Genomic DNA, 21,606 nt, shown 5'->3' on the forward strand with positions numbered 1-21,606 from the left:
TCTAAAGTTGACGGATGACAAGAGTTGAGTACATTATAGAGAGGTATAAAGGTAACCAAAACAAAATCCAAAATTTATAACATAATTAACAAAAAGGAGTAAGTGGGAGAAGTGGAGAGAAACTGAAGTAGGCTGAATGTGTCATCTTTCACAATGGGATGTTACTGGGTACTTTTAATTTGTTTAACCCTCCCCCCGCCCCCAAAAGTATTGCTGTAATCCCGTGATTTAGAGGTACAGAGGTAGCCACTGGGAGAATCAAAACGGTCAAGGTAAAAAAATTGTGCCTTTGGAGGAATGAAGCTTGGGTCAGGTAGAAGACTTTCAGGATTGGGAGAGAAGTTTTTATTTTATTTTACATCCTTCTATCCTTTTTGAATGTTTTTTTAACCGTGGATAAATATTTTCTGTTAAAATTTTAAAATGGAAAAGGAGATCATTTGAATTTTACTTAATGCCCAAGATGACAAGCATTACCAATAATTTTCTTTGTTCCTCAGAATTCGTTTTTAAAAATTTTTTTGTGTTTACCTATTTTTGAGAGTGTGAGTCGGGGAGGAGAAGAGAGAGAGAGGACAGAATCGAGCAGGATCCAGGCTCTGAGCTGTCAGCATAGAGCCCATTGTGAGGCTTGAACTCATGAGCCACAAGATCATGACCTGAGCCAAAGTTGGACGCTTACCTGACTGAACCACCCAGGCACCCCTGACCCTAAGAATTCTTGGTTAAACCACAAGTATCACCAATCTACTATGAATTTCTCTTCCTTCTCGTGTTTATGAGCTGGGATTAGCATTTTTTTGTGTTGTTGCTTCCCTGTCTTACATGATTTTCTTCTCTTAGAAATAAAAAAGTGTCGTGCTGCTGTGTGAGTTCTACACTTGGACTTACACCTGTCACTTTATTAGCAGTGTCTAGTTTTAAAGTCTCTAGGAACAACAAGCCCCCAAACAGTATTGCATGAGCTCTAGGTGTTACTGGACCAATCTTAAGGAATCTAAAGAAAAACAAAAACGATGGATATTCAGTGTTAAACGTGTAGTTGGGTGTAAAAATTACTATAAAATAAACATAAAAATAACAAAATAGTTTAATTTAGACATACTTAATTACTTCAATTTTCCCTGGCCTGCCTGACTATACACTGAAATTTGCATTAGAGGGGCTATGAGGAAAGATTTAAATGAAGTTATTTTCCTAATAAGATTTCAAGTAGGCAGATGTTTGCCCCAAGGAGCTGTTCAGACAACAGAACTTACAGAAGAACATCATGAGAGCCAGAAAAAAAAAGTGCATTATAGCTCTCAAATGTTTGCATCATTTTTAAGACAGATCATGGTCCATTTGAATTTCCAATGTATAATTTTTGAACTGGTGAAATTAACCTTTGTCCAATGACACGTTTTCCACTGAAAAGACCTGGAAAACTCTAAATGTTTACCCTGAAAATTCTCCTGAGAATATCGTAGCTTTAAAAAATGTTAATTTATACAGATATGAACTACTCAATTAGGCTCATGCTCAGAACAGACTTCTCTGACAAGAGCCGCCTACCATCTGTTAAGTCAACTATTTCCATTTCCAGTGATCCCTAGTTCATCATTTTAGCTGCTGGGATTGAAATTCTCAGTCAGTCATAAATATCATCTGTTCTATCCCTCCATCCTCCTCCTGTGTTCACTTAGGTCATTATTTTTTTCCCCTTCTTTTTTAATCAAGAAATTTGAAGGCAACACCACAGAAAGAATGTATAAACAATTTCATTTTCTTGGCCGATGGCTTTGAAACAGCCACTAGCTCAGTCTGATAGTCCAAGAGGCTGCTTGTTTTCCTAATCTCTAGAAAGAAACAGGTGGCAGGTGGAATAGAAAATCTCAAGTCCAGGGAGGATTGTAGGAGGACCTCATTTTCCATACCCATCTCCAGATCAAGTGTCACTTCAGACCAGCACATAGTTACCTCCTCAAATCTAGAAGCTCTGAAAAAGTCAGAGATCCCACAACAATTTAGCAGTTATTTACTGCGGCGGTCAACAATTTTATTAGCATTGTTTAGTTTAGAATTTTTAAATCCAGCAAGCCTCCAAAAAACCCTTGAAGAGATGGTCACCCTAGCCATCTCTCTCTCATGGTCCTTCAAAGCCCTTTTGTTCTCTTCTCTTTAGTAGGAAAGCCTAGAAGTTGAGGTGAAGTCCTTTCCATAGGCTCCATCCTCTGTGCGCAGTGTCGCAGAACTCTGTGTAAGGAAGGGCTACAGTACTCATTTAGTCTAGTCCCCTAACTTGAAGTAGTTGAGGTAAAGATTCTCCTTGAGAAAGACTTCTCTTAAGAAGCCTTTCCTGAACTGCACAAAATTTGATCAGATGCCTTTCTTTCACACCCCAAGGACCCAGAACCTGCCTTTGTCATAGCCCCTACATCACAATCACAATATCTGCTTCCTTGTCTGACTTTCCAACCAAACTTTAAGTTCTTTGAAGTTGGAAGTTCCAGAGTCTTCTTTGTACCCATGTTGTATGTTCAACACATGTGGCTCTCAATACATATGTTCATCTGTAATAATGGAAGTCACTGGGCTGCCATCTTTATAGGTATATGTGGACCCACACCACTGGCCCAGAGCACACAGACCCTGGCATGCCTGTTATTAAATAGACACAAGGATCCTTCTCTTCTCTTACTGACCCTTGGCTTCTGTAAGTTGCCCTTTGCCCAATAAAACCAATTTCTTAATCTATGCTACGTGCTGCTATTAGAATTCATCCAACCCTTGGTGCAGGACAAATGGTGGCTCAGATGTGACTCAACTCCTACACGAAGTTACATATTCGATGTCTCTAACACTGCAAGTTCTTACTAGAAAGTACTTTTTTAGGCCAACTCGGCCTCTTATTAATTGTTTAATACCTCTTGCCTGATAGATATAAGATCCAAAAAAGTGCATATACTTATTATATTTCTAGGAGGCCAATTATCATAGCAATTAAGCACAAGAGCTTGGATTAGACAGGCCTGTGCTTGGGTCTTTGCTCCACCATTTTCTAGTCATGTGAACCTGTCAGAACCAATTGTCCCTTCTATAAAATGGGTGTAGTAAAAGTGTCCACTTCATTGGTTGACTATAACTCAGCTAGGCCACAGTAATCAACACAGCGCCTGGCATATGATATCCCTTCATTAATTTTGATACTGTATCATAATTAGTGTTTCTGGTCAGTGTCTATCTTGACCCTTGGGTGCTTGCCCCTCTTGAGGTCACTGACCTAAGAGTTGCCTCTCAAAGTGTTTGTTTGCTATTGATTATGCCAATTCTCTGCTGTAATGTTATCCTTTAGTTCATCATCCATTCTTTTTTTTAAGCATAGCTTGCATTTTATCATTTCCTCAATGAACACCCCTAACCTTTAATTTTCTTAACATTTTTCTTGTCTCTGTCTGCTTTCTAAGAGAAGTGCTGCACGTTACCCAGCTCTATGCCAATGAGCAACAAATCAAACATGTTTTGTCAGTATAACCATCTCCACTGTAAAACCAACACTACATTCAATGACAGGTCTGTCTCTTTTTTTCTGTTAAAATGTGTATTCCTTTTTTAAATTATGAAAGTATGAATATATTAGACAGGAGATAAGTGCTGACAAAGATGTGGAGAGAAAAGAATCCTTATGCACTCTTAGTGGGAATGTAAATTGGTGCAACTACTATGGGAAAAAGTTTGGAGGTTTCTCAAAAAGATTAAAAATAGAACAATCATATGATCCAGCATTTCCTGTTCAGGGCATATATCCAAAGGAAGTGAAAATAGGATCTCAAAGAGCTATCTGTAACCCCATGTTTATTGCAGCACTATTCACAATAACCAAGATGTGGAAACAACCCAGCCACAAGGAAGAAGGAAATCCTGCCATTTGCAACAACATGGATGGAACTTGAAGCCATTATCCTAACTGAAGTATGGTAGAGAAAGACAAATACTGTATGGTCTCATATGTAGAATCTAATAAATACTGAATTCATAGAAACAGAATAGAATAGTGGTTACCAGAGGCTGAGGAAGCGGGGAAATTAGGAAGTAGTGGTAAAAGGGTACAAACTTCCAGCTGTAAGATTAACAAGTTCTGGGAATCTAATATATAGCATGGTAAGTATAGCTAATAATACTGTATTATGTACTTAAAAGTTTTTATGAGAGTAGATCTTAAAAATGTTCTCAACACACACACACACACACACACACACACATACACACACACACACACACACACGGTGGTAATTATGGAATGGAATGGAGGTGTTAGCTAATGCTATGGTGGTAATCATTTTGCAATACATAAGTGGCTTGACTTAAATGTTTTACACCTTAAGCTTACACATGTTATATGTCAATTATATCTCAATAAAGCTATGGAAGAAATGTGAAAGTATGAATGTATTTTTTTGAAACTAGTTAAATTATTCAATAATGTATAAATAAAAATTTGCTATTTATTTCCCCATCCCTTACCACCCCCAATCCTGACCTGAAGTACCCAGTGATAGTAATGTATATCTTTCTATACCTTTGTATTGTTCATACACACACACACACACACACACACACACACATCTATGTAAATATATACACAGATGGATAGATGTGGTGTTACTTTTGTTTTCTCTCTTCTCTCTTGATTTTATCAGCATTGGATTATACTAAACACATTATTTTACAGTTTTTTTGCATAAATATACCATAGATATTGTTTTTAATAGCTTAATGGAAATAAATAGAATAGATGTACTATATTTATTTGAACTTCTCATTATTGACAGACATTAAGATTGTCACCAATTTCTATTCCACTAAAAATAATGTAGTAGATAGCTTTATACATACATCTTTTATGTACCGAAACTCTCAATCCTTATTGCTCTTATTTTGATTCCTTCCCAGAAATGGGGCTATAGTCAGAGGGTACGTATAATGGAGGAGGATTTGCCAGGAAGCCAATGAAGTTTCAGCTTCAGAGCCCTGGTTGTACAGGCCCCTTAAATGGTCTAGACTTAGTCTTGTACTTGTAACTTTCCATTACTTTTCTTAAAGAATAGTGAACGAAAAGCAAAAATGAATGAAGGTAATGAAATGTTAAGTTTTGGGTTCCATGAATTCCAGAGCTTCCTTAAGGATGTACACATTTCATTTTAACAAATACTGACAGATCATTTTCCCCAAATGTAGCAACAATTCATGCATCTACCGGCAAGCAAGGGGAGAGCCCAATGGTTCATGTTTCTGACAGCACTGGATGCCAATGGATTTCAACCTTCTTGCCAGTCTGATGGGTAAATATATGGTATCTTATTCCTTTACTGTATATTTTCTTTACTTATGCAAATTTAAGCATTTGCCATATATTTACTGACCACTTAGATTTATTCTGTGAATTTTATAGCCATTTTTCCAATGGAATTTAATCTTTTTCTCATTCAGGGCACTTTTGCAGGGATAGAGCAGTAAACAAAATCCCTGACTTCATGAAATGCTCTGCCTAGTGGAAAGAGATAGCCTAAAATCAAATAAACAAAAGTAGGAGGAATGTGTCAAAGTACCAAAGAGAAAACAAACAATGAAAAGGAAAAGCCCAGGTGAGAGAGGCTGCTCTTCTTTGTAAGTTGTTCAGGGAACTGATAACAGCACCCTTGAGCAAAGATCTTCAGGTGGAGCCAAGGGAATATCTAGAGAAGAGCATCCCAAAGGGAAGCATCAGCAAGAGTGGAAGGCTCTAAAATGACAGCAGATGTGGTATATCCATGGAACAGCAAAAAGCCAATGTGGGTGGGGCCGAGTGGACAAGGGCAGGGGTGGGTGGGCGGTGGGGGGGAAGGCGGGGGGGGGAGGGGGGCACTGGAAGCAGGTAAGGAAGGCAGGAAGTAGCTGTCCATCAGATTACCCTGGACCTCCTCAGTCATAGTAATTGTGCTGGCTGTTACTCAGCAAAACGAGCCGGTCAGAATTTCATCAAAAGACTGACATAGTTTAATTTATAAAGATCTCTCTGCTGCTGAATAGTAAATATTCTGGATATACTGTTATCTATCACATCTATATCTAATGCAAATATTTCCCCCAGTCTATTTTTTGTCCTTTGAATTAATGCTGGTTTCTACTGCGTATTAAAAATAAAAATGTTGTATAGTTAATTTTTTTTGTTTCTTCTTGAATTTCTTATAAAAGACCCTCTAAAATGAAAGCTGTAGGCAATTCTGAATTTTCTTTAACATTTTTGAAAATTTTGCATCATTTAAGTTATAAATACAAGTGTTAGAGATTCAGAATCTAAACTAATACCACAAAACATTATCCCTTTTCTCTATGTCAGATGGTTTGGAATCACACTTAAGCACGTATTTAACTCTTCAATTTGCTGAACTGTTTAGAGCTCCAGGGATACACAACTATTTTATTTTTCAGGAAAGGAAGATGGAAAATAAAAATCTCTGACCTAACACTGTTTACCCTCTTTCTCACAAAGATCAAATGACAAGAGTTCATCACAGCGAAATCTCGCTGTATAAAGACTCTTTTCTTGTTTCAGGACTGTGCATGAATATAGAAAGATAAATATATCAATACTCATGCTCTTTAAGAGATTAAACTATGTGTACTATAATCAATGAGTTAAAGGTAACACTAATATCTAGAGAAAAGAGAAGGAAAAAGCTTGTTTATCACATAAAAACAACCATAGTAAAAAGTTTCTTTGGGTGCCTGAGTGGCTCAGTCGGTTAAGTGTCTGACTTCAGCTCAGGTCATGATCTCACAGTTTGTGGGTTCAAGTCTATATCAGGTTCTGTGCTGACAGCTCAAAGCCCGGAGCCTGCATTGAATTCTGTGTCTCCCTCTCTCTGCCCTTCCCCTGCTCATGTTCATGCTCATGCTCATGCTCTGTCTCTCTCTCAAAAATAAATAAACATTAAAAAATGTTTTTTAAGTTTCTTAACACTGGAGTCTGTAGTTATTTACTCTTTCAATTATGTACATAAGTTTGATGTGTTGAAGTATTAAAATTAATGCTTCAATATGGATCTGAAAGTTTCATATAAATAGATACTGAATATATAGAACCATATTCCTAACAATCGGATTTGTCATTCTGATTTATTTAGTCAAATAATGTATGACTACCAGAAGTTTAGACAGTTTCTATTATCCTATTATCTTAGATTTCACTGACCTATTTTCTGACCTTTAACATATACACAGTTTGCTAAAATTTTGGTTGCAGGACTTAGTAAATTTTAGTCTGACCCAATTCTTCAGTATTCATGTAGGCAGAGTCTAAATCATAATAGATATAGCATGAGATGTAACTCTGGTCAATGTCCTTACTAATAGAGGGGAACAATGGCCTGGATAATGCAATAAAGCATGTAATTCCTGGCTCTCTCAATTGCCTCGGGTTGAATGGAGATGACAGCTGTCAGAGTGAAATAGGTGAGTGGGTAGGATGTGTGCCAGCCCTGCAGTCACTGCCCTGGACCAAATATCATCCTTCTGAATAGCCCTGGACACATCCAAATTTAAATTTTTATGCCATTGTTCTCTTCTATATCATTTTCTTTTCAATCCCATCTTCCACACATCCTGCAGAGGACAGAGGTGCCCCTGCTCCTCACCATGATCTCCAGCTGCCTGCTCAAGGAACATCAGAACCACACTGCCACTCAAGGGTGTCTTATTAGGGGAATGGCAGAGTCAGCCATGGCCTTTGCCAGCATAAAGAGAGTGAGTGTAAAATTATGGGGAAAGGAGATCACATTTCCTTCCAATCACAGCTTACGGGACAAGCTATGAAAGGCACTTACCACCAGAAATGTCATAAACATTCACAAGAGAGTTCTCGCCCTCTTGTAGAGCTCAAGGCTGCTCTTGAGCCAACTGCCATTAGTGCTTACTTGGAAACCACGTAAGTATGTCTTTCCAGAGTTAAGCCCTGGGGCCACCTGTATGTGCTTTCTTTCACCTTGTCATGGCTATAGGACTCGGTCTGCTTTACTCTTCTCTTTGTGACCACACACATACACACACACACAACAAGCAGTGCAAAGGGCTGACATTCCCACAGCTTCCTTCCTCCTTATGGCCCCAAAGTCAAGCACACAGGCTCTTTCTGTTGTCAGACTTTTAGTCCTGATCACTTCAGAAAAACAATCATTGTGTTACAAAACCTTACAGAATGTTTATCTTCTTGGTCTCCAGGCTGTTGATCCTGCTTCCATTCTATTATAAAAGCAGAAAGGCCTGGTCAAACATTTGAGCTTTCTCAGTGCCCCCTCTATGTGCTCTCAGGTAAAGCTATTTCTTCTTTCAGGATCCAGGATCTTCCCTTATTTCCTTTAGGCTAAAATAAACACCTCTGACCCACATATAAAACATACTTTTGGATATCTCCTCAGATTTTCCCTGAGCTCTAACTGGGCAAGGAGAAAAGGTCACCAGCAGAAATCATAGTGTAATTTTAGAAGTGTTCTTTGACATATACCTCTTTGATACACATTTTAGACAGTTGCATAGTTTGGAGAAATGAGAAAAATAAACTTGGAAAATTCAGGAAGGATCTGGCAATAAATACAGTCTGAGCGCATTCCCTGTTCTTAATTGGACTCAAGAAACTACCCTGATGGAGTAGAGGAAACCCAAATGGAAACGCCACCTGCTTTGTGGGACCTGTGGTATTGGGCGACGAGAGTGAGGTTGGGTGGGAGATCAGGCTGTCAAGCACACTAGCGATCTTCAAGTGGGAAGCGGCCTCGAGGGTCCTCCTCCTAAGGAAAGTCCCCTGTGCACCCAAAGGAGGTGCCACCTCTGAAGGAGGTTGAGTATCAAGAAGGCTGACAGGCTCGGGGGTGGTGTAAGCCACAACCGTATCAGGAAAGGCTGGTTTGGAATAGGAGCCCTCCATACCACCACCCATCTGCTCAGACCAAGCAGGCATGCCTCTCACCAATTCTGAAGGCAAACCACAGCAGAGCCTGGAATCCAGGGGGAGGGTGTCTGTCTCTGGCATATCCTTGCTAAATTCTACCCCCATCTTTCCCTTTGACAATCCTTACTCTAAAGGAAATATGAGAATCTTTTTTGTTTTTTGAGAGAGAGAGAGAGAGGGCACAAGTGAGGGGCAGAGGGAGAAAGAGAAAGAGAGAGACAGACAGAAGGGGGGCTCACCCAAAGTGGGGCTTGTATTTTACCTGAAGTAGGGCTCGAGATTACCTGATGTGGGACTTGAACTCACAAACCGTAAGGCCGTGACCTGAGCCGAAGTCAGATGCTTAACGACTGAGCCACCCAAGCACCAGGAATACGAGAATCTTATTTTAAAAGTTTCGTAGGTCATGCAATAATAAAAGTGAAAAATCGCTAACATTTATTGAGTACTTATGGGTCAGGTGTTCTTCTAAATATTTTACCAATGTTACCAATGTCACATCATTCTCCAAAAATCCTGAGAGGTGAGTGCTGTTATTATTCCTTTTTACAGACAGAATGCTTGGCTCAAGCTGCAGAATTTCCCTTTCTTCCCCAATCAGCTGTATTCTTTCATTCAGATAGCAAACGTATATTAAGCATCTACAGGGCATAAAGCCACGTTCTAAGCAGTGGAGCAACAGAGATGAAAGACAGTCCCCACCTTCAAGTTGCTAACAGCCTAATGGGGGCTTACTGATAAGAACAAATTTAAAAATTTTGAATTCAGTATGATAGATGAAAGAGTACACAGACTGCTATGATAGATAAGAGGAGGCTCACCCGCGCAAGATGAGGGTAGGGCCTGCTACTGGGGGATGTGCGAGGTGGGTCAGGGAAGATTTCCCAGAGAAGGTGATAAAAGCTGAGTTGACTCTTACAGGACAAAGAAGTGCCAAGCATTAGACACACTGGAAAAATGAGCTGGGGATCGTATCTTGAAAGATAGATATATCACGCTAATACACTGGGTTTTTATCCCAAAATTAATGGGAGACCACAAAGTGATTTTTTATTTTAAAATACACACAATATCACATTTACCATTTTAATCACTTTCAGGTTCAATGACTGAGTTCAGTTCAGTGACATTAAGTACATTTCCATTGTTGTACAACCATCACAACCATCCGTCTCCAGATCCTTTTACATCCTCCTAAACTGAAACTTTCTAGTCATTAAACAGTCATCCCCCTCCCCCAATCCCATCCTCTGGCAACCACCATTTGACTTCCTGTTTCTATGAGTTTACCTATCCAGGTACCTCATAGAAGTGGAATCAAACAATATTAGTCCTTTCGGGACTGGCTTATTTCACTTAGCATAATGTCTTCAAGGGTCAACATATGTCATAGCATGTGCCAGAATTTCATTCCTTTTTAAGTGTGAATAATATTCCATTGTATGTGTATACCATGTTTTGTTTATTCATTCACCCACCAAAAGACAGGCTGTTTCCATCTTTCGACTATTGTGAATGAATGCTGCCATGAACACAGGGCTCTCAACGTCTTTGAGCTCCTGCTTGCACTCCTTTGGGGAGTACACCCAGAAGTGGAATTGCTGGATCAAATGGGAACTACTTGTTTAATTTTTTTGAGGACCCTCCCTATTGTTCTCCACGGTGGCTGAGGCACTTTACATTCCCACCACCAATGCACCAGGGTTTCAATTTCTCCACATCCTCACCAATACTTGGTATTTTCTGTTTTTTTTTTTTTTTTTTAATATATATAATAGCCATCCTAATGAATGTGAAGTGCTCTCTCATTGTCGTTTTGATTTGCATTTCCCTAATTATCGTAACAGTAAGCATCTTTCCACGTGCTTACTATACAATTTCTTTGGAGACATTTCACTCGTCTTTCACCCATTCAAAATGATTTCAAATCAGAGGACATACGATCTGATCTGTGTTTCAGAAAGAGACCTCTGGGGCAGAAGGAATCACAGCTCAGAGGGCGAGAGGCTGGAGGTCATCCGGGAATGACATGACTAGGCCAGAACCACACTGGTGTTTGGCAATATGGTAAGTCGGGGGGAGAGAAGGAGAGAAGCTCCTTGCTGGAGCTAGGCTTAAGGCAGTGGTCCTGGGACCTATCTTTGCTCAGGCTTTACTCCATTCTATGGAGCACCTCGCCAGAGCCTCTCCAGTCTTCCCTTTCTGAATTCTCTAAGGTTTCCTCCCTCTTCCTAACAGATTCCCCATCCATTTCCCTCCCTCTTTCTCCTTACCTGGTCATGAAGCGGTGTCCCCACCAGCCCACAGTTCTGCAGCTTCGAGGCACGTTTCCCTGCATCACTACCACGTATCCCTTCAAATCTTTTACTGCTTCTTTTCTTGCTCTGGGGAAATCAACCGCTGATGTACTTCTGCCTGGAGAAGTGGACGAGGCAGAAGAAAACCAACAGCTCTGAGGCCACAACAGGAGAAACCCTGGAAATAAGCATTTTTTTTTGACTTCATAAATCTCAATCCCCTCTTCTTGAATGAATCAATATCATTTGTCACCCTGTATTTTTAAAAAAAAATTTTTTTGTCAACGTTTATTTATTTTTGGGACAGAGAGAGACAGAGCATGAACCGGGGAGGGGCAGAGCGAGGGAGACACAGAATCAGAAACAGGCTCCAGGCTCTGAGCCATCAGCCCAGAGCCCGATGCGGGACTCGAACTCACGGACCGCGAGATTGTGACCTGGCTGAGGTCGGACTCTTAACCGACTGCCGCCACCCAGGCGCCCCTGTCGCCCTGTATTTTAGTTGTTGGCTCGCTTACCTATTTCTTCTCAGGAAATTTTAAACTGAAACATGGTTATAATAATATTTATATTATCTTATACTTACAAATTACAAAGAATGGTATCAAATCCAATCTTGGCTGATCAGAACCAAAACATATGCTAAAACCATGAGAAAGAAAAGATTTTGTACTTCTTCCTAACATATGCCTTTTAACTTGCCAGAAAGGAATTTTAGCAGATATTATAATAAATATAATCAAGATATCAAAGCTGGATAATAAATGGTGAGGAAAATGTAATGGGAAGTGCTCAGGTTTTGTGGTAATTCACACTGAAGAGCAATGTTATAACCCCATTAATGTATCTAAATATGGGGAACAGCACTAAATATTGCACTAAAATGACTCTGTGTCACTTTTTAAACACTTTTAGATGATTAATTATTAGGTGGGGGTCAAGAAAATAATAAAAGAGATATATTTTATTACAAAATTATACATTACCTATGATATGGGTTCTCATAGTGAAATTAGCAAGTCTTTGTCAGCAATTAGGATTTCATAAGAAGCAAAGCAGAACTGAGACTTTTTTGGCTTTTCATAAAAGTTTTAACTGAGTAGACTTTGTCACTCCCCTTTTCCTCCCGCCTACCTGGCTCCTCCTCCTTCTTTAGATTGAGATTTCTGCACTATACAGTAATAAAATCCACTGCCAATTTGACTCAGTCAATAAAAGCAGGTTTTGAAAGCAGAGATTTTGTAGACTTGTATTCAGAAGTTGTTTCCTTATCTCTCATCTCTGGGAAATGATCTAACATCAAAATATGAGGAAACAACCTTTTGAGTAAGAACTGACAAGGTGTTGCGCTGCTGTTCTGGAAGAAAAATCAACACTACCCTCAGAAAACAGAATGTGTTCTTTCTAGTAAATAAAGTTGCAAGCAGGTAGATGACAGTTTATGGGAAGAAAGAGTTGTTTCAAACCCTCCAGCAGGATTTTACACCGAACAAATGCCTTAAATAAAAATCACATCTGCGAGCTACAATGCTGCATAATGAACAGGACACAAATTTTCTTTGTGCAGTTAAATCAATAACAATGGGCAATGCTGAAGTTGCATGTTTTAGCTTTTGGTGCCAAATTCACTGCCTGACCCTCCATTTTAGAGAAAGCCAAATTGGTTGCTACTTTTAGATAAGAAACATCTATTCAAGGGTTAGTTTGGAGTTAGGGCAGTCGACAGTCCCAAGGACTCTATTTGTGATGGACCAGTAAGGACCAGAATAGCTAATGGTACGACATTACTTACTGCAATCACTGACTTTGAAAAACAAGAGGCTAAAATCATTAAGAAAAAAATAAAAACAACTCAAATGCAACAACTAAGAAAAGGGGCAAAGGGCACCTGGGTGGCTCAGTCAGTTAAGCGTCCAATTCTTGATTTCGATTCAGGTCATAATCTTCATGGGTTTGTGGCTTTGAGCTCCGAGTCTGGCTCCTCCATGACAGCATGGAGGCTGCTTGGGATTCTTTGTCTCTGCCCCTCCCTGAACACACACACTCTTTTTCTCTCTCAAAATAAATAAATAAACTTAAAAAAAATAGGGAAGGGACAGCAATATCGATTCACTACAGAAATGGAAAGATCAATAGCACATGAAAAAATAATATTCAACCTCCCAAAAGTAAAATAGAGAAATTCTAATATAACAGTATGAGAGCCTATTAAATTAGTAAATATGATAAGAAATAATGATACCCTAGTTTGGCAAAATTCTTGGGAATATAAATGAGTATAAACTTTCTGAAAACCAATTTGATGTATATATCAAGAGTCCTTAAAAATACATCCACTTAAGGTCCATAATGTCCCTGCAAGGAAACCAACCCAAAGAATAGAAAATTGGAGAAATATTTACTTACCAATAACATAAACAGCATGGTTTTTAAAAAATGAAAATAACATAAATGTCCAAAAATAATGGAAAAGTTAAATTAGTTAGTTTGTGTATATTATGGAATATCATTCCACCATTAAAAATTGTGTTAATGAAATGGGGAAATGCTCATGACACGATGTTAGATGAGAACAAGGATATAAAAGTATTAATATATCATAACTCTAATTTTGTGATATATATCTCTGTATGTTAAAAACATATATCCATATACATAAAAATAACTTGAATTGATAAAAATTAAAATTTTTATGTTTATGCAGGGATAAAAAATGGAAAAATACATGAAAATTGTAACCAAAGTTGCCTCTGTTTATGTAGCAATAAGAGAAAGAAAAGAAAATATATTAAAATTGAATCAAAGGTGATTATAATTTTTTTGCACCTTTCTGTGTTTTCCAATTTTCCCATGGGGAGCAATGTATGTATTAGGATTTATTTGCCACAGCTCAGCCCAACTAACTTATGAAATAAAGAAAATTTATTGGCTTTCATAATGCAGTGGTTCTGGGATAAGCATTGCCTCAAGGGTGGCTAAATACAGGGGCTCAAAGTAGTTTATCAGGATTCTATTTCTCTTTTAAATTATACTTCCTGTGTTGACTCCTTCTGAGAAAGGCTGTCCCTTGAGGTCCCGGTTCTAGGGGCTGAATATTTTAGGTTCAAGTTCACATGCCCAGCCAAACTCCTAAGATCCATTCTGATCAGTCTGCCTTAAGTCATGTGCTCAAAATAAACTAATTACATGTGGGAGAATGCTAAGCACTGATTGACGCTGGTCACGTGCTCTGCCCTAGTCTCTCTGGGAGCCCTACTCATACCAAGTGGAAAGAAAATTAGGAAGACACAGATTCCCAGAGAAAAATCCAAGCTGCTGTCGGGAAGGGGAGGCAAACAACAAATACTGAATACAAAGCTGTATTCCTTCTATAAGGGGAAAAATGTGGCTTTAGTTTTTTTCAAACCCTAGTGCTCCTCCTCTTTTCCATGAACCCTGAATCCATTCTCCTTTCTCACTAGTAACAATTGTCAGTCTGTTAACATTTTCACAGGATAGAAATGTTCAGTTTGCCAATGGCAAATGTATTGCCTATACACTTTATAACTGCAAATGATATTTCTCATGAATATTTAGAAAGAGTGATAAGGTAAAACTCATGGTTCCTGTTACAATTCAAAGTAAAATTTTTAGTGACGAATTAAAAACTGGTGTTGTCAATAATCTCATTCTATGCTTTCTCCTCTGTTACATCAGGCCAATTTATATAAAATTACTCTATTATGTTGCAGTATTGTTTTGCAGCATTATTAGAGAGACAGAGAAAGATAAGAGAGAAGGAGAAAGACACCCAGGTATTAGCTTTATCTCATCTAATACTTCTCCGCCTTATTTGGTGATGGTAATGTTTGTCAATTTGGGAACACAACTTTCACTAGGATGAGTCTTAAAAATCATTTCAAATATATTCTTCTAACTTATTCATTGTTCGTTTTTCAGTATCAATACTTTATGAAATGTAATGCAGACTTTCCTTTAAGCCTTTCTTCATTTACCTAAGTGAATTTGGTGAGCACAATCTTCCTCTGCCTCGTGAAGATAATTTACCCTTGAAAATCATTTGTTAAGTGCATTCTCATAAGCTTAAAACATAATTACCATTAACTCTTAGGAATATGCATTTATACTAAGACAACACCAAAGCCCATAAAAATCAGCCCAATTACTTCAACAGTCACATTAGTTGAATGACCTAACAAGAACTTTCGCTTCATTAATTACACTAAATTATGGTTGTTCTGTTATTCTCATTAAGTTCTTGCAGAGCAATCATGTGATATATAAAGATTATTCTTACAAATAAAACATTGGGTATTCAATGTTTATATAATTCAGTCTTCACTACAAAATCATAATCATAATCATAACCAAAAAATCACTGAAAATTAGGGCAAACTATTTCATACTCATCAAATAATTTGACATCCTGAAGGCCTGAGATTACCATGGCCATAAACTACAAAACACTAAGTCTCTGAGAGAACTTCAATGTATCACATTCCATCAAATGATTTTGAACACAGCCATATGGTGCTTCTGGTCTGGGAAGGTTCAGCTACCCATGTGATATTCAAACTCCAAATCTGTCCTCGTAAATGCAAAGAAATGCCCTATTAGCCAAAGCGAGGGTACCCGATGAAACTTTGGGGGAAAAAATCAAATTCATGTCACTGAACGCTGTGTCACCTAGCCACTCCTCAGTGCAGCTGACAGTCTGAGTTTCAGACTGCTTACAAAATAATCCCACCAAGCAATTAGCATTATCAATATCTTTTTAAATAGCGGGTTCTAAAAAAAAATGTTTCATTTACCTAAACTAGTTGAAGATATTTGTTTTCAATTACTCAACTAAGTATCTTCGTGTCCCATCCCATGGTTAATCAGTGAAAAACACACAGACAACATATGATCACAATCATTATTCTGTCTGGGGGAATTTGCTGAACTTGATTGTCTAAGAAGGTGACTGTTTAGCAGCGTCCATAATCATTGCTGCCCCAGGCAGCCACCTTGGACTACAAAGGTGGCAGAAACCAGCCAAGCCTTGGGGAACTTTTACCTCATCTGTACCTTCCAGTCCTTTCCTTTGCAACTACAAATTAGTTGTCAGCTTTTTGCCCAGCTTTATGACTAAGGATACTATCCTGAGAAAACACAGCCCAATGACAAAGAACAGCTCTAAAATCGCAGTAGGACCAACAACACTTGAATCTTTACTGTCTTTGGAAGGAAGCATGTAAAACAGGAAATGAGCTTTAGCCTTGACATTTGCCTGTCTTGGTAGAAGTTCAACAAAGAGCTGAAAATGAAGTATGCTTTAGACTTTAAAGGTAATGATGAAATGAGAGGGAGGGTGTCCGTCAACACTATAGAAGTAGCTTCAGCCATGTTAAAATATTTCAAAGAAATGAGCCATTAGAGCAGCAAGCACTCCATGTGTTTGTTGTTCAGCCCATCCAAAGTGCATCAACAGACTTTTTCTAAAAGTGTGTGGATATAATACTTTGAGCTGAGATCTGTAGCCTTAGCCTTCTAAAGATGATATCTACAGGTTGTCATGGTAACTCACAGGGCACCATCTTTAAAAACATTAAATTCTGAGGAAAAATACACACAGAGAAATTTCAGCCCTAAAAGCCATTCCCTCAGACAAATTGTCCATTAGCCTACATATCTCTGTCCTTTTAAAGCTTTGCTTTGATTTTTATTTTCGTTCCATGTTCAATGAATACAGAACCCTGAAACAAGTGAAAAAAGTTTGAAATGTTTTACTATAGATTTTCATGATACACTCTACATTAGTTTTAAACTGAATGAGTACCACCTCTACCACTGATATTTTTCTTCCTTTTAATTGACTTTTTTAACATGAGCTTTTCCCTTCTATCAGTAGAAACAACTTTTGTTCTTTTCCTCTTAATATTGTCCTGTAGCCATTATTAAGTTGAGGGACATCTTCCTTACTTTGAAATTGTGAGGTCTGGATGTCAATCCATTTGTCAATACTTTGGAGACACAGTGACTTTCTGTCCACACCCATAAGACTTATTTTTGTGTGTGGGTCATGGAGGAGTTAGCAAGTTTGACGTTGAATCTTTCTTTATCTTCACATTAGCATTTGCTAACCCTCCAGCTGGATTATGAAGTTTTGGTAGATTAGGGAGGGTACTTTATGACTCTTTGTGTCTTTAGAGTTAGAAGCACTACACACAGGGGTACAGTAAATATTTTATGACTTAGAACCCAACTTTAAGATAAAGGCACTAAAAGGGCCTTCTAGATCACCAAATCTATCCCCTTATTTTCATAAATTAGGAAACCAAAACAAGGAGAGGTAAAGTATCTTAGCCCAAAGTTGTATCTAGCTAAAAACATAATTTTGAGGTTAACAAAGGGGATTCCAATCTCCATTCTGCCAGTGTGGGGAAAGCAAAAGGAGGCAAAACTAAGATTCTTTATTCATACAAAAAATTGCTAATAGCTGTTCCTGAATTTCATACCTCATTAAATTATTGTTTTGAGGTTCCAGTTCCATAATACTCTATTCCAAAGAGAATGTGCTAAGCATTAGCCAAATATGAGGTGCTAGGAAGAGAAGGGGTATAAAGAGATAAAGCACATGAGGAAAGATGAATGTAAAAAATAGAAGAAATTAAATAATTGTTGATAATATTGAGCATCATCTTGTTCTTAATTCACAGGCAATATAATACCAAAAAAGTGACTGCATTTGGAAGACTAATAGTAGGGAAAAATCTAAGAGGTTAGATTTAAGGCCTCCAGAAACTGGGGTAAAAATAACTGACATAAGGCAATGCACTAATCAAAAATCTAGAATAGACACAGAGTATTATAGAGCAGGTTCACCTTCTTCTCTGAATTTCTTTGTAGTTAAGCTTTGTTGGGAAGCTCTACCGGGGAGAATCCCATGTGTGTATGTGTTCTATTAGTTCATTTGTATCTGTACCAGAGGGCAACACAGGTATTTAGTAAAGGAACTAATAAAAAACATGTAGAGATTACAATGGTGTGTGTATGTGTGTGTGTGTGTGTGTGTGTGCGTAAATTTAAATTCCCAATGTATTGATTAAAAAGAAAGTTGGCTAATAACAACTTACAGTTGTATAAGGCCCTTGCAGTTTATAAAACTTACATTGAGCAAAGAAGAGCTTCCATTAATCTCAGATGATTGGACGAAGAAGTGTTCTCGTACTTGTTTATTGATGAAGCCTAGAGTGGTCAAGTGATTTATACAAGGTTATATGCTGAAGAGTTCTGACACCAAATATAAGGCCTAACTATTTTGGAGAAAGACTCCTCTCTATTACTTTTGTGGGTCCCATTCAAGACTATGTCACTACCCAAAGATGGCTTCATGGAGTTTGGGCACATGTGAGGAAAGGAAATAAAACAGCTGTTTCATAAGCAGTTAATCAGTTTGAAAGAGAGGTTTAGGGGCTTAAAATGAAATTTTAAATCAATGAAACACTATCCTATGTGTCTTCTCCTGCAAAGGTCACACTTGATTCGTTAGAGCTTCTACCAGGAAGACTACATAAAGAAGAAATGACTGATACATCTAGATCAAACTGTTTCAAGGGCCATTTTACTATTAATTTTATAAATGCAATGGTAAGCAATTATTGATCACAAATCAGAGCAAAGTTAAGAATAAAAATTACCTCTATAAACATATCACCAATTATCAGTAATGATTAGGGAATCATAATTTAACAACTGTACTTATACTAACAGTCAATCATGGAAGTTTGGGGAAAGAATTAATGGTTTTTCAGAGACCACCTGGAAACATGATTTAGCATGTCAATTCTTGACATTGAAATCTGACTAGAAAAGAATGAATGACAAACTTGGGACCAGCTTGAACAAGGCTCAGGAAATTCCCAGAGTTCAGTCATATCCCAGCTCTGGCCAAGTGTTGGTTAATAGATTCAAGCAAGATTGAACAGACTCTGACACTGTTGAATGTCAGATGGTAAAATCATCATCTACAGGGGCACCTAGGTGGTTCAGTCGGTTGAGCGTCCGACTTAGGCTCAGGTCATGATCTCGTGGTCTGTGGGTTCGAGCCCCACGTCGGGCTCTGTGCTGACAGCTCAGAGCCTGGAGCCTGCTTCGGATTCTGTGTCTCCCTCTCTCTCTACCCCTCCCCCACTCATGCTCTGTCTCCCTTTCTCTCTCTCTCTCTCTCTCTCTCTCTCTGTCAAAAATAAATAAACATTTAAAAAATTTTAAAAAGTCATCATCTATAGAATGATAAATAAGTTACATGGAAAGAGCTAATAAAACTTCTTGTATTTCCTAAAAGAGATATCAAGAGGATCTAGGGTTAGAGATCTTACAATGAAATTCTCTGCAGAGACCTATGTCAAAGCCCCTTTGGATGGATAGTGTAACCATGACATTCTTGTGCAGGAAGCATACATGTGCAGAAGTAGGTTTAGATGCATGTGAGCCTGTGGGTAATACTATGAGATTAATAAATCTGCTGCAAATAAATACTTAGGCTTCCATGGGATTCCTTTTTTTTCTCTTCCATAAAATTTTACAGTTTGAGAGCATATTGACTTTTTGTTTTACATTATCTCTCAATTCTATAATGGTGGTGATTCTCAGACTGACTAAAAATGGTGAGAAATCAGAGTGCGTGTCAACAATAAATAAAGCCATAGTTTTCGTGTATTGAATACATGCCATGTTCCAGTACTGTACTAAAACACTTTACCTTGAAGGGATTCAGAATATGCTACGCCCAAATTTACCACTTTGTTATGTGGATTATTTTGAGTTGAGGGCAACCAACACCCAGTTGACTAAGGAAAAGCTCTTATCTCCCCATTAACGGCCTAAAAGAAAGTATAAATGTCCCAGTGTTTGAGGGAAATCTACATTTATAAAGGGAATTTCTCTTAGAAATGGTACCTGTTCCAGGGAGAGCAACTCCCAGAGATGACATCTTTTTTTTCACCTGAGTGACTTCATCTACATAGCAAGGCAACCTCTGTTTACCATTTTTCTACCCCCCACATTCCTTCAATTGCCTTCTCCCTCACCTAGAAGTCCCAAACCCGAACACATCCCTTAGCTCAGGATGTTATAGAAGTCTCGATTATCTGGCTGTCTTTGGAAGTCTCCTAACTTTGTGAAATTCCCATGTGTATGTACTAATCAAATGTATGTTTTTTCTTCTTTGTATCTATCTATGTCAATTTAATTATTGGACCAGCCACAGAACCTAGAAGGGTAGAAAGGAAAACATTTCTTCCCCTACGGTATATATCATCTTCTGTAATCCTCATAATAAACCTAACAGGTGGGTATGATCACTTTCATATTACTCATGAAGAAATCCAAGCTTCACATAGTCAAATTAATTGTAGACCTGGGATTTAAACCAGGTCTTGTCTACCTATAAAGCCTGTATTTTAATGTCCAACTTATACAGCCCCCAATAGGAAGCAGAGAGACAAACAAAGAGTTCCTTGATAGGTCAAGAGGCTGGAAATGTTCAACGGGCAACATCGTTAGTCTTTCCTCCTTTCTTTTATCTCGAATGGCCTGCAGGGGAGAGAAAAGAGGGTTTGCTCCAGGGCCCATAGACTTTGTCTCTGCCTGCCTCCATAGAGAGAAGGCTTTTAGATAAGGTCTCATTTATGAGCAATGGGATGTTTCAGGTAATAGGCAGAAAGTTTAGGATTCAGCGGGGGTTTCCTGGGTGAGGGTAGAGGCTCAGAGTTTGAATCTGAAAAAGGAGCTCTAAGCAGGTCTAATCAGTTTAATCAGAGGGCAGATACTCTTCATGTATCCATGCTTTCTCCTGGGCTGACCTCGAAGTTTGCAGCCTGAAGAACACTGGATGCCTACTTTTGTTTTTGTCTGTTTTTTGTTTGTTTGTTTGTTTGTTTTGTTTGTTTTTTGTTTTGCAGTTTCATTCTCCTCTACTCAGGTAAAGAAGTGTTCGGTCCTCCAGGCTTCAGATGGTCTTTCTTCTGACTCTATGTTCTCCCTCCTGGAAATGTGACCCAACCCTATGTATAAACTAATTCCTATATACTAATTACATGTATAAACTAATTCCTCCCAAATGTGTATCACTAGGCTGCATCCCTCCTCAGATCAGAGCCCTAAAACCAACTGCCTACTTGAGTGTTCCTCAAACATATCTCAGAGGAATCTCGATCACATAGTGTCTGACATCAATTCCTTGATCTTTGTCATAAGACCTGATCCTCTTCCAGTGCCCCCTGTCTTGATGAATGACACCACCACAAGCACTAGAGACCAGAAGGCACCCTTGATGCCTCATTTTTCATCACTGCTCTA

The 21,606-nt window shown here is 38.4% G+C and overlaps 1 long non-coding RNA gene across 2 annotated transcripts in view; it reads right to left on the reverse strand.

Annotated features, from left to right (window-relative positions):
• Window positions 1-21,606, reverse strand: part of LOC109497422 — a 72,193-nt gene that overhangs the window by 24,059 nt on the left and 26,528 nt on the right. For both annotated transcript variants that reach the window (XR_002740673.2, XR_002740663.2), the window contains exon 3: window positions 11,239-11,440. This is a non-coding gene — a long non-coding RNA (uncharacterized LOC109497422). The remainder of the gene's footprint in view (window positions 1-11,238; window positions 11,441-21,606) is intronic.

Source organism: Felis catus, chromosome A1 (genome assembly GCF_018350175.1).
Source record: "Felis catus isolate Fca126 chromosome A1, F.catus_Fca126_mat1.0, whole genome shotgun sequence".
NCBI classification, from domain to species: Eukaryota; Metazoa; Chordata; class Mammalia; order Carnivora; family Felidae; genus Felis; species Felis catus.